The 14,504-nt window shown below is 42.8% G+C and overlaps 1 protein-coding gene across 1 annotated transcript in view; it reads left to right on the forward strand.

Moving 5' to 3' along the window:
• The window catches only part of ELAVL2 (ELAV like RNA binding protein 2), a 250,598-nt gene that overhangs the window by 206,349 nt on the left and 29,745 nt on the right, over positions 1-14,504 (forward strand). Inside the window, exon 9 of the mRNA XM_089913122.1 lies at positions 1-14,449. This exon is cut by the window's left edge and continues 14,236 nt beyond it. The gene's annotated coding sequence lies outside the window, so the exon portion shown is untranslated. The remainder of the gene's footprint in view (positions 14,450-14,504) is intronic.

Raw genomic sequence — 14,504 nt, forward strand, 5'->3', positions numbered from 1 at the left:
AATAGTCACTACATTTTGTGTTGAAGTAATCAGGAAGATTTTCCTGGAGGAGGTGGTAAGACTTGAAGAACACACAGGATTTGGATTAAGGAAGAGAAGGGAGAAACATTATGGCTTTGCAGTATAGATGAAGATGGATAGCATCTTAGTAACACAACAGCTAATATTTCTTGAGGGCCTACTCTGTGCCAGGCATCGTACCACACACAAAAGTGTATAGTTTAACATAACTGTCTTAATTAGCCTCCTTTTAAAATGAGGAAACTGAGACTTATGTCAAGAAACTTGGCTGAAGTCACACAGCTAGTAAGAGTTCTTTTGCTTCTCATGTTCGTCTTGTCTGAGATGAATTTCAGGTACCTTTAGTAGAGGCAGCCACACCTGTGAGCATCCTCTGGCTTGCCAGATCATCTGTTCATACATCAGCGTTCATGATTATAGACGTCAACTAGTGGTTGCAAATACTCTTAGCACTTAAACATTCCCATCCACGTTTTCCTGATGGACAAAGCACCAAAGAATGCTTTCCCGTGGATATCACTGGGTCTTTTGGGGGGTGGGGGAGATGGCATGTGACCAAAAACCCAGATGAAATTAACTTAATAAAAAGTGACACTTACTGGCCACAAAGCTGAAAGTACAGAGATACGTCTAAGGTCAGGCACGTCTGGACTCAGGGATTCACACACTATTATTGCTCCATCTCTCCTCTGTGTTTGGCACCGTCGTAGGCAGGCTTTCCCTTGGTGAGGCCAGATGTCTGCCCTCAGTTCATGCTTACATTCTCACCACTCTAAGTCAGGCAGAAAAGGGAAAACAGCTCTTTCTTCACAGTGTGAAGAAACTAGGACTCTTAGGCCATATTCTCCTTGGCCCTGGTTAGGCTGTACCTTCATCGGTGAACAACCCATTCCCACCAGGAGGATATTCTCTTCCCTCTTCCGGCCAAGAGTGAGTCACATGCCCTCCTTCACCCCACAATACACGATGAGAGTCAGGGAAGGATATTCCTCAGAGGGAAATGAAGATGCTGTTAGCTGAAGCCCATAATACCTATGTAAGGAAGAGAAATAGGGGACAGAGGAATAGACAGTCATAGAGGGGATGATGACACAGTAAGCACAGAAATCAGAGAGAAACCGTACTATGAACATACAGAACACAACTATATAGACACATGTAGAACACATATAACACTTACAGAACAATAGCTCCTGTATGGGGAGAGAAACTGTGCCCATAAGAGGTCATTTCTTCAACATTTTTCGAGCACCTACTGTCTGCTAGGCACTGTGACAGTTCATTCACATTCTCATTTTTTTTGGTCTTTATACTTAATTGAAGAATAAGCTGCACGTATTTAAAGTGTACAATTTAGATTCGACATATGTATACACCCGTGAAACCTTCACCACATCGAGAAAACAAACATTTCCATTGCCCCTAAAAGTTTTCTAGTGCCCATTTGTAATGGTGTCCAGCGCTCTCCCTTCCCTCCCTCCTCAGGCAACTTTTCTAATCTGCTTTCTGCCACTATAGACAGTGATTTGCATTTTCTAGAATTTTATGTAAATAGGAGAATATAGTATGTACTCTTTTTTTAATATGTTTTTTCACACAGTGTAATGATTTTGAGATTCACCCATGTTGCATATATCAATAATGTATTCTTTTATGTGGCTGAGTAGCATTCCAATTGTATGGATATACTCTATAATTTATCCATTCACTTGTTGATGGATGTTTGGGTTGTTTCTTGTTTTTTGCAGTTACAGATAAAACTGCAATGAACATCCATGCACATGTCTGTGTGTGAACATATGTTTTGACTTCTCTTTAGTAAATACCTAGGAGTGGAATCCCTGGGTCAAATAGCAGGTATTGTTTAACTTTGTCAGAAATTGACAAATTGTTTTCCAAAGTGGTCGCACGTTTTACATTCCCACTAGCAATGCATGGGAGTCCCAGTGCCTCCACTTCTTGGCCCATTGTATGGTCAGTTTTTTTAACTTTATTCATTCGAATGTGTGTATGTAGTGGAATCACAGGTTTTAATTTACATTTTCCTGATGACTAATGACACAATCCCATTCTGACATTATTTCTTACCTAGAGATGATTTTTTTTTTTTATTAGGTAAAATTTTTCTATAGATATAGACTAAACTCTTTTGAACTCCCTGGGCACAAAAGGTGTTATTTCTGTGTCGAATAATGACATTTCACTCATACAGCATCTCCCTTGACTTCTTATATCCATGAAACTTTTCTAAGGAAATTAGTTGCAAAGAATCCTCTCAAAGTTTTGACTCTTGAAACCATTGCTTGAAATCAGAGTAGTTTAAAATAATGAAATTTTAGCAGACTGTAGCTGGCCCTCCTTTTTCTTTCTGTGACTCAACATTTGCATATAGAAATTTATTAGGAAGTCTGTCTTTAGAAATAGTCAAGGCAGGATCTCTCTTGAGTCTCTTCTCTGGAAAATTCTGGACTCACAGCTGGAGATAAAGTGACATAGTAAGGGAGAGGAAATTTACATTACTGTGAAACGGTGCAATTATCTTTCTTTCTGGAGTTGCTCATATCCACACATCCGCAATATTGAGCATTGTCATGAGGTTGGACTTTTAGAAATAACCACTTGATTACTGTGCCTGCCTCTGTTCTGACGCTGTGTTTTACTTTTTCTAATCTTAATCGGATGCCTCTGATTAAGTCAGTATTTTCTGGTGCACATGCACGCGCACAAAACTTTAATTTGAAGGAGGAAATCGGATTATTTATCTTTCTTTTCGGGTTTCCAACTTTCTGGCATTCAAGTCAGAGGCCTGCCTTTGAATGGGGTTCCTGGGTTTCCAAGGCAATCATCAACCAGTATTCTGTCCAGCAGTCTTTCTGCTCACCTCCAGAATTAGTGGTGGTTCTGTTGTGTTTGCCCTAGTCGTGGAAGGAAGGAGGAAGAGAAACGATGAGTGGCCTAAGGGTTTTCTTTAAAGAAAGACTTCAGGGCTATGCTGGCAGCACATTTTAAAGAACTCCATCTAAGTTACAGTAATCACTTCTAACGCTTATTAAGCATTTGGTGTGTGGCAAATGCTGTGCTAAGTTATTTACTGGCATCCTCTGTTTTAGTGAGGGGAAGCAGTGTTGTTATCCTCCCATTTGTGGGTGTGGTTCAAAGAATGTAATTTGCTGAAGGTCATTGTGTATGTCTTGGCAGAGTCTGGGTTTGAATCTGGGCCTGTGTGTTCTAGAACACATTTTAATCACGACGTTGTATTGACTTGACTGGGGCAAACACTTATTGGCTTATCAGAAAATATGGAAGAAGATCCATTTTTATAGCCTTGGAAATTTTTGCCATTCATGTCTCTAAAAAGCTTGTTTTCTACTGGCTGAATGAGGAGATTTTAACGACAAATAACGTGCTAAGCACTTACACTATACCTGCATGCTCCACTGAGGGTCAATAGACTGGCTCCACTGAAATATTCCCAGAAAGAAACGTCACCTGAAAGCGAGATGAGACAGACGTGAGCCTTAACAAATTGCTCCACTTCCTTTTCTTCTTTTTCAAGTTCTGGATGCCTATATGCCCTCCTGATGAAACACCCTTAGAATCTAGTTTTGAAAATGCCCTTAAATGTCATTGAGACCCTTGTGTTGGTTAATTTTATGTGTCAGCTTGACTTGGTGATAGGGAATAGTGCCCAGATCATTGTCAAACATTATTCTGGGTGCATCTGTGAGGGTGCTCCTGGATGACATTAATATTTAAATAGGTAGACTGCCAGCCTTTGGAGTGAAACTGTGCTCACCCTGCAGATACTGGGATTTGTCAGCCTCCATAATAGTGTGAGCCAATTCTTGATAATAACTCCTTACATTATACACACTCACACTCTGTTGATTCTGTTACTCTGGAGAACCCTGGTTAATAAAGACCCTTAATGCAATTTCCTCTACATAACTCCATGCCAAGAGGTCATTCAGTCTGTGTGTAATCAGAAAGCATTTCCCACTCTCCTGTCTCAGGGGGAAGTGGGGTTGGTCCCATTCAGCTCTGCCAGAGCCTAATGGTTTGACCTTCCCTTTCCAGCCTCTACCCTTTCACCTCTGGAGCTGAAAGCATCTAGGACACTGTAAGGCTGTAGTGGGAGTGAGTTTCTCATGGGCTATGTCTTCGAGGCTGAGCAGAGACTCTGGGCATGGGTGGGCTCTTCTACTGGGCATCTCTGTGCTTGCAGTGCTGGTGCTGGGGGTCCCCGAAGTGGGCAGCAGGCAGCACCCTGAGGCATAGGCAGTGTGTGCACCTGGTTCCAGGGGAACTTGTGCCATCTGTAAAGGTGGACTTGGTTCTTACCTGTAGGGTCTCTCCAGGGGAGGGGCTGTCATCCTGGACTGCACCAACTCAGCATTCAAGAATCTCTGTCTCCAACTTCTGCCCAGGACATGGTTTTATTTTCTAATGTGAGTTTTGCTGTTGTTGTTTAGGCTTTTGGAATACAAATGCAAGAAAGGGCTCCGTTTTTCCCCGCTCTCTGTTCCTTCCTTCCATGAGGCAGTGAGCACCGGCCACCTGGCTCAGAAGGGTACAGAGAAGGAAGGGTTAAGAAGGAAAGGAAAACTCTTGGTGGTGGGCTGAGGAAGTCAATTAACATTTCAAAAATACCATCTTTACATCTGCTTCAGGGCAAAAATGTAACCAACTCCTTTTCCTCCTTCCAATCCAGGGAAGACTCCTTCAATTTTTGGAATGTGGTGTTAGCATGAACTCGGTTCCCTCCAGGTTTAACGTCTCCACTTCCTTCCTTCATTCATTCTTCAACTCTTCATTCCCATGTGACATCCATTTAAGCCTCTCTCTTGTCCGGCCTGATCACTTTCTTTGAATGTGCTTCACGTCGTGCTTAAGATTTGTGACTGAGACTGGGCACCACTTGTGGTCTGAACAGGCCACGTGCATAATTTCAGATGATTTCTGTTTCAGTGATAAAAACCACCCAACCCCTGCAGCGCCAGTGTGCTTGCGTGTATGTTCGCGTACACACACACACACACACCCTCCTGCTGTAAGTTAGAGCAAAAGCAAACGCAGGATATCTTCCTGCAGCTTCACTTGGTTCCCAGAGTCTCTAATGGGTTGGCAGGCGGGGGGCATGCAGCTACCAGGTACATTGTCTGCTTAAAGTCAGGTCCTGCAGGATCCAAGAAGCTTAATTTTGTGCTGGGCTAGACTTTATATCGTGTCTTTCATCCCCATTTAGAAAGAATTTACATATTCACTAAAAATCTCTGTGTATAATTCTTCCATTTAAGGGGATATTTGCAAACTTTAAGCTTGCTGGTTGCTGAACCAAACTCAGGTCGTCGGAGGGTTCCATCCTCACCTGGGGAAAAAAGCAGTCAGTGTGCAGATTTCTGGGCTGTGTCTCTCTGCCCTCCACTCTCCAGCATCCCGGAAAGCCCATTCATTCACAGCACCGTGGAGCACGTTACTGCACTGTAGCAGTGGCTTCACCTGGCTGGAGAGAGGTTTGCATTATACAGTGTGCCCCGGTAGACCTGGCTTTGCCAAACAGCACAGAATTTAAAGCTGTTTTCTTGTATTTTTCCCACTCCGCATCCCTTAATGCCCAGGGTTTAAGAACATAAGAATTCTGATTAAAGTTTTTCCAGAGGATTGTACACCTGGGCATCTCTGTCAGTGTGAGAGTACACCCACCACCCACTTTGGAATATAACGGGTCATGCAAGACTGAACACACAGAGGGACTGCGGCCAGATCATATAAGAGAACTCTGACCCCCATCCTCCACAGCAATTGGCCCATTAATGTCAGGACTTGGTCAGTGACTGCCAGTTCCCCTATTTTTTACCCATTTCCAAGTCAGGATCAACCAGAGAAAATCAAATATACTTTTCAAACCTATCAGTTAAGATCCTCTGCTTCTGGTTAGCCCACCTCCAGCCTCCCCATGCCAACAATCTCCAGTCAAAGCATACCCCTTTCTTTTAATTTTTTTAAAATAAATTTATTTATTTTATTCATTTATTTTTGGCCGTGTTGGGTCTTCGCTGCTGCACGCATGCTTTCTCTAGTTGCGGCGAGCGGGGGCTACTCTTCCTTGCAGTGAGCGGGCTTCTCATTGCGGTGGCTTCTCTTGTTGTGGAGCATGGGCTCCAGGCTTGCAGGCTTCAGTAGCTGTGGCATGTGAGCTCAGTAGTTATGGCTCACAGGCTCAGTAGTAGTGGCTCACGGGCTCTAGAGCGCAGGCTCAGTAGTTGTGGCACATGGGCTTAGTTGCTCCGCAGCATGTGGGATCTTCCTGGACCAGGGCTCGAACCCATGTCCCCTGCATTGGCAGGTGTATTCTTAACCACTGCGCCACCAGGGAAGCCCCCCTTTTTTGATTATAAAGCTCTCTCACTGCCTTCCTGTCTGAGTCTCTGCCTAATGCAGGTGATGGTGTGTGACTCCTTACTATACCGAGCCTGTGTTGGTTCTCATTTGGGCGGTCTTTATTTATGTACATTTCATTATTTAATCCGCACTACAGCCCTGCGAATAGACTATTACTACTGTCTCCGTTGTTCTGATGAGGCATAGAGGGGGTAAGTTATCTGCACGAGATCAAACGACTACTAAATGATGGATCAGGATTTGAATCTAGGTTTGTAGGCCTCCTAAGCACATATATTTAAACTGGTACCTCTTGCTGTTAACTCTGTGAGCACTAAGGAGCCACGTGTTGGTATCTGCTGTCGGATTCGTAGGAGCTGAGATTTAGTAGAAGATCTTGTGGTTTTTTAAAATATATGTCTACCATAGGTTCTTCAGGCCAGAGATGGGTAGCTGATCACCAGCCTGGTGCTCCCCTCATGATGTAGACTTCTGAAGTGCCATTCAGCTGGGACTGCATTTCCCAAGGTTCTTGTGTCTAGCTGAGGGCATGTGGCTGTTTCTGGCTAATGGAATGTGAGCCTAAGGGATGCGTGTTCCTTTGGAAGAGGTGGTCAAGTTTCTGATAGGCCATGTCCACCTTCTCTTATCCTTCCATGGAAATTGTGTAGGGTTATGTCACAGGTGCAAGCAACAAAAGCTGGAAGGGAAACTGAATTGCTGAGTTTGTACTTAAAGCAGATCCACCCAGGAGAGCTACCAGACCAGGGATATCCCCATTGGACTGGGCATAAATGTGAAATAAATGTTTTTTCTCTTAAGTCATTGAAGTTTGGGGGTTCTTTCAGCAGCCAGCCTATCCTGACTAATATACTTCTCCTTAAAAATACTTTTAGGCAGAGAGTTAGGCCCTCAGATCACTTTCTAGAAACAATTAGATTTCATTTGGATCAGTGAAATGTCCATGCTGGTGTTTCCGTAAAAGCATTTGTAGACTTTTTAGCTTGTAGAGCTTGAAGTGAACAGTAGACTGTTGCACTAGAACTTGACATTGAATACAACTGATTGCAGCCACACCGGGAGCAAGACAGACAAGGTAAATAAATTATGGATTCTGTTATGAATTCTGGGGGAAAAGAGCTTTTGCAATAGCTGCTGTTTCATTTCCCTCTTAACCCCCTGTGACTATAAATATGCTTATAGATATATTTTATTAATCATTGTTTTGATGTATTTGGATTTTGCAAGTGGCTCTTGTAGCTAAGGGGTTTCTGTACACCCCTGTAGCTAATCAGATTAAGGACACGAATGCTATGGTGACAAACTAGCGCACGTATGAAAAGAGAAATGGAGAAGCTCTCCCTTACCAGCACTTGTAAGTAGCTGTTTATTTAACGTAACAGCTTTAGACCTCTTTCCAACTGTGCTGTCCTCACTTCTGGCTACAAATGATGGACGTTAGATTGAAAATTGCATGAGAGATACTTAACAAATGGACATCTTTCAAGGGACATCAGAATAAAGCACTTCAAAATTTACTTTATGGTACTTGAAGAAAGGTAGCATTGGTACGATATATTGAAAGAGCCATAGCCACCAGAACCTTAAAAGACCTGTTCATTTTATAAAGAAGGAAAGGCAGACATCTATATCATTAATGGCACAGCAGGCTTTGCATGTACAGGGGACAAGATAGGCTTTGCATAAACTCAGCGTACCCACACAAGTTTGTGTGTGTGTGTGTGTGTGTGTGTGTGTGTGTATTTCTGGTTTATTTCTGTCCTGTACTTCATAGGGTACAGATAGTGGTAACTACTAGTCTCAAACTTTGGTTCTTTTCAGAAAACCACACAGATCCCAGGAAGCTTGATGAAATCACTTTTCATTCTGATATAGTCCTTCCTAGACAGTCATCTTGTGGTAGTGCCTTTTGCTATGGAAATACCTTTTTCATTTTCATATCCTTTTTGCTGTGCCTTCTTTACTACTTGTCTGTTTTGTTCACTGTTACATCTCCAGCACCCAGCACCCTGCCTACCACAGAGAATACATTCAGTGTTTGTGGAATATATACAAGCGTGAGCAAGGTGACTGGAGATGACAGGGGTTGGGGAAGTCTTAACATTTAAACAGAAGATGGGACTTGGGATAAAATGTGAAGGTTGGATAGATGTGAGTACGTAAAGAGGAGCAAAAGTATTGCAGGTGGGGAATGGAACACACCCCGGGCTTAAATCTAGGCGTCAGGAATGATTTCAGGATGTTTTCAGAACAGTAAGGAGAAGCTGGGAAGATAGGCTGGCAACATGGAAGATGTGTTTCATGGCCGAGTACTGCTTTCGGATGCCAAGCATGAATATAAGTATGGAAAATTCATTTAAAGTTTTAGGATAGCCTTCTTTTAACTCAAAAGTCGTTGTAAAATGTCTTTTGTGGGTTAGTTTTACTAGTTATGACCACACACTTTCATTCCTTTTAGCCTGTATGGTTCATCTGCATTAAATTCTCATTAATACTACACATGTAAAACCAGACTATAAGAGCATTTATTGGTTTTATGTTCCCAAAGAAAAGAATAGAAATTCATTTGTCACTCAGCCATTGTACTTTCCCATTCCTAGCCCCAGGACAGAAGTTTCTTAGGAGTCAAGAAGTATTTCCTGGGACGGATGTGGTTATGTCAGACACAATTTTCGTGCTTCCGCATGGACCAGCGTTCAGTCACTTGGGTTCTGGGGTGTCCATTCCTGGGGAGAGCTGGAGGAGCAGGGCTGGGTCTAAGACATCATTCTGATGGATGTAAAGCCAGCTGCAGTGGCCCCAATCTGTGTGGGGACCCAGATGTTTTATGGTCCCATCTCCCTGCTGCCCGCCAACTCCTTATGTTCAGAGAAAAAGAAGCTTTTCATCGGTCACTCTCCCATAAAGCACTTACTTGTCAAGTCAGGGGTCTTATCCCTCTGCCTTATTTCCTTCTTACCCAGAAGCAAAGGAGTAGGTAGTCTGTCTGCCTCAGCTCAGCTATCTTGGCTCTCTTAGGGAGACTAATTTAATAAATCAGAACATTCTCCCACCTCAGACCTGTTTTCCAGCGATTAATAACAATAATTACTAATATGTATTTAGTCATTACTAAGTGCTTAGAAGCACACTAAATACCTGAGTTATTTAATTTATTCTCCAAGAACCAGGTATTTTTATGATTCTTAGATCAAGAGACTGTGCCCTGAGAGTTAGGGAACGTGCCCAGTCTTACAGAGCCAGTGAGTGACAGGGTTATCTGTGGATTCATGGTATGTTTTGATCCAAACTACAGTCACTATCTAATGCTAGCCTTTGCCTCCATTTTTGAAGGGAATGATTCTCATATTTAGGCTAAAATCTTCTTCATGGTTTTCTGTTGGGCCTCCAAGTTTAGACAGTCACAGACCTAACTTTAAGAGAGATCTTTGGGGCTTCCCTGGCGGTGCAGTGGTTGAGAGTCCGCCTGCTGATGCAGGGGACACAGGTTCGTGCCCCGGTCCGGGAGGATCCCACATGCCGCGGAGCAGCTGGGCCCGTGAGCCGTGGCCACTGGGCCTGTGCGTCCGGAGCCTGTGCTCCGCAACGGGAGAGGCGGCGGCAATGAGAGGCCCGCATACCAGGAAAAAAAAAAAAAAAAGAGGGAGATCTTTGGCAGGGATTATTCAGGTAGAACTAGGAACACTACAAGAATGTGGTGGTCTCAGTACCCACTTACCCGATGGCCTGGGCTCAAATCCCAGTGTACCGTTTACTAGCTCCGTGACTTACACCTGATTTCTCATCTGTAAAAATTGGGATAATACTTACTTCTCAAGGGATGTGAGGCTTAATTAAGATACTATGTGTAAAGTACATAGTATTGCAGCTGGCACACGTAAGAGCTCTGTAGATTCTATTAATAATTTCCTCCAAAGTGTACACAGTTTGAATTGACAAAGATGGAACCATTTTCCTAGTTCGAGGGTGTGCACTGCCTCACCTTTTTTTCTGTCTCTGAAAGCATATGTTGGAGTGCTTGGTGGTCTAGGTAATAAAGGAATGAAGCAGAGTGGACAGGTGCTTCTAACCTGGAGAAGAGACTGCAGGACTGACTGAATAAATGTATTGTCATATATTTGTGGGAGGAAACTTTAAAGTATATGTGGAAGCTGAAGTTAAAAGAGGGGTCATAAAGTGCTGAAAGGACTTCTTTGTGAACCCTGACCTTCTCTGGCAATGCTCTTATACTTTTAGAGTCACAGAGCAATTGGTAGTTGCAGGACAGCCGGGAGCATCTACCCTCCCAGTGCACATACACACACAGTTGTGCATACAGTTTTGGGGTTCACAGAAACATCCTGTAAAGCCCATTCATGTGTTTGCTCTCAGGCTATTATAAAGGCCTGTGGGGCACTGATGATTCTTTCCCCTCAGGAGTCTTCCTCAGTGGTGATGAGGGAATTGGAGGTTGAAGATTGAGGAGGAGTTTTGTAGTTAAAAAATAGGTGTTCTGGGCCCAAGATGGAGCTGCTCTTGCCTGAGTGCTACTTCAGCAAACTGAAACTTAGATAACTTTCATGTCCCTGTAAGTGCTCTCCTTGACCAGAAACGCAGTATATCCAGCCAGCGAACCCCCAGACACCAAGCCAGCTCTGGGCTCTATACTTACTTCCTTCTTCCTTATTCTTTATCCTGTGAAAGCTTCCTGCCTCCTGTCCCATTTTGCAATTCTCTGGCCCCTTGGGGATGGAGACTGCCCACTTCATGAAGTGTCAAAGTTTGTTTCTATCACCTAAATTGTCATCTTTAGTCATTTTTAACAGAGGGGAGGTCATAGCAGTAAAGGGGATTTCATGGATGAACTTAAGAAAGAGTGAAAGTGAATGGTGGGGTGTCCTAGGGAATAGAAAATAGGCTAAGACTAGATGAAGAATGTTTTTGATATTGTGTGAAGGAATTTCGTCTCATCCTTATGTCTGGCCATCCTCAGAGGATTACAGGCCTGGGATGGGGCAAATCAGGGGGTGGGGAGGTCATCTCGATGTCCCTACCAGAGCTGTAACTGGAGTAGCTACATGTTATGATTTATATATAAGGTTTGGTGTGGATTAAGGATTTTATAACTTTAATGTATTGGAACAAAATCTGTTATAGGCAGAAGAGACCCAAGAAAATTTTAAGACAAGGAATTGATGTGAGGCAGTATTTGAAAAGATAATGCTGGCAACAAGACTCAACCAGGATACCAGTCAGGAAGCCAGGATGAGTCTTGCCTCTGGATCCACACTGTCCTGTTGTGCGGTGGTGGAAATGCCTCATAACTGTGCTGTCCAGGAAAGAAGCCACTAGCCACATGTGGCTGTTGAACCCTTGAAATGTGGCTGGAGTTATGGAGGAAGTGGATTTGTAATATTACTTTTAATTAGTGTAAATTTGAATAGCTATGTCAGGCTGATGCCTACCATATCGGACAGTCCAACTCTAGATGGATGGTCTACGTCCCGAAAGGATGCAGCCCTCCCTACACCTTGATTTTAGCCCACTGAGACCTGTGTCAGGCTTTAGACCTGTGGAGCTGTAAGATAATACATTTCTATTGTTTTAAGCCACTAAGTTCATGATAATTTGTTATGGCAGCAATAGAGAAGTATTAATTATAACCCTCAAATGGCATCATTAAAAGGGCTTTCGGACAAACATTATTTCAGTTTGCAAGCTGCCAACTGAGACAGTTTTTTCCTTTTCGGAATTATGTTTCTTTTCTGGTGATCTAAGTAGCCTATGGTCATTACATAAAATTTGGAGAAAACACAGGACATTATAAAGAGGAAGAAAGCAAGTAACTATGTCTTCCTTTCTGGAAGTTGATACTAATAATAATTGGATATATTCCCTCTTAGTTTTGTATTCATATTTTTATGATGGTGGAGATAATAATGAGCTTAGAGTTGTTGAATGACTATTATGTGCCAGGCCCTGTTCTAAACATTTTTCTTATACTAAGTCAGTTAATCCTCATTGCAATCTGTGAGATAGGCAGTTTTCCCACTACACAGATAAACCAGCTGAGGCAAGAAGGTACATATGCGTGTATGATACATTGTATATCTGTATAGGACATTGCAGAGCAGCGCATCTGTCTCAGGCACTAAATTTCAGGGCACGGCTTAATCCTATGCTATACTGCCTGTATTCTGAATATAACTTTTTTTTTTTTTGGGTTCGCGAGCCTCTCACTGTTGTGGCCTCTCCCGTTGCGGAGCACAGGCTCCAGACGCGCAGGCTCAGCGGCCATGGCTCACAGGCCTACTGCTCCGCGGCATGTGGGATCTTCCCGGACTGGGGCACGAACCCGTGTCCCCTGCATTGGCAGGCGGACTCTCAACCACTGCGCCACCAGGGAAGCCCTGAATATAACATTTTTAATCTTGATTTTTTTCACTTAACCCTTTAAAGATTTTCTCATGTTCTTTACAACTTCTCTGTGCAAACATGGATAGCACAAGTGTTACCCTTTTGGGGCCACATTTATGCCAAAATAATTACAGTGACCTTTATTATCATTGAAAAGAAGCGTATTGGAAATAGAAATCCTTCTGCTTAAAGGTGAAATTAGCAGGATGCTACTTATGATTGGAGGTGAGGGATGGGGGCAAGTGTCAAGTAAATTTGTAAAGTCATTTACTTGGAACTTGAAGTTAGTTTTCCTTTAGAATAATGTGATCCATTATTGGATTTTCACCAGCACCCCTTTCCCACATGCCTGTTTTTCATATAATGGAACTACTAAATGTTGTCAGTCCATCGAGATTTATCCCAAGAACTTGTGTGTGAGGGAAAGAAAATGTTCCCCAGCTGCAAAATTAGTGTAAAATTGATCAGAACAGAGATATGCAAAGTTATCTTTAAAAATTCAATATAGAATCTGGGCCTCTAAGATGTTATCCAGAAAAGGAAGACATAAGTCAGAAACTTCTTTGTCAGCCCTGGGAGAACTGAGAAAAGGGCGCCTGGGAGATCCACCGACAGGACCCAGGGAAGCACTACACATGGTGGAGGGAGCTTTATTTAGCTGATGACCTCTGAAGGGACTGGCCTCTTTGCAAGACAGATGCATCAGGTTATTTTAGGCGATGCAGTTAACATCAGCTCACTGTCTTATTTGCATTTCCACCCAACAATTTCTGGTTAAAATTTGGCTTCCTAAATAGGTCTACCTACAGGGAGAGATTTCTCTGGCCATGCTGCCACAAGTATTATTGGCCTGTCACAGTTATATTTATCATTGTAAAGTAAAAGATGAGGATGACAGTTCTATAAATGTTTCCTAAGTTCAGTTAAATCAAATATACCTCTCAGGTATGGGTCCATTCTGACAGTCAGTCCCTGAACCGGGAGCTCACCAGGTAGCCTGGGTCTTCACCTCGCTTCATCCCCTTTGACTTTTCATTGGTCAAGCTTAGGCTCCAGTGTTATTTAAGCAATTGCAGTGTCGATTTGTAATAAAACAATAGGAAAAATACAGTTGTGGTCTTAGTAATTACTGCAAAAGGATGGTAAGGTGCAATAAGAACAGTTTAATTAGAGAAGGATGTAGATGCTGCTGCTCATAATGATGAATAACATTAATCGGGGACTTAAAAATGGGTCAGGCATTGTATTATGCACTTTAAATGAATTATTTCATTTACTCCTAACAACTCCCTGAAGAAGGTACATTAGTATATACAAGTTACCACTGGGAAAATTGAGGATGTGTAAGTCTAATGACTCATCCAAGGCTAGACATTCAGTAAGTGTAGAGCCAAGTTTACAAGTCCAGGCAGCATGAGTCTTTGCTCAAACTCTTAGGCATAATGCTCCATGAAGGGGCTGAAAGGAGGCTGTGGAAGAGAAGCTAAGGGGAACTTGCATTTCAGCTTCAGGAGTTGATGTTACTGGTTTCTGTTTAAACCTTCTTCTTTGTGATCCAGGTATAGGCAGACCTCGGAGATATTGCTGGTTGAGTTCCAGACTGCGGCAATAAAGGGAATATCGTAATAAAGTGAGTCACAAGAGTTTTTTGGTTTCCCAGTCCATCTAAAAGTTATGTTTACACT

The sequence above is a fragment of the Delphinapterus leucas genome, chromosome 6 (assembly GCF_059928025.1).
Source record: "Delphinapterus leucas isolate spDelLeu-1000000601 "Yukka" chromosome 6, BTC_Dleu_Yukka2, whole genome shotgun sequence".
Lineage (NCBI taxonomy): Eukaryota > Metazoa > Chordata > Mammalia > Artiodactyla > Monodontidae > Delphinapterus > Delphinapterus leucas.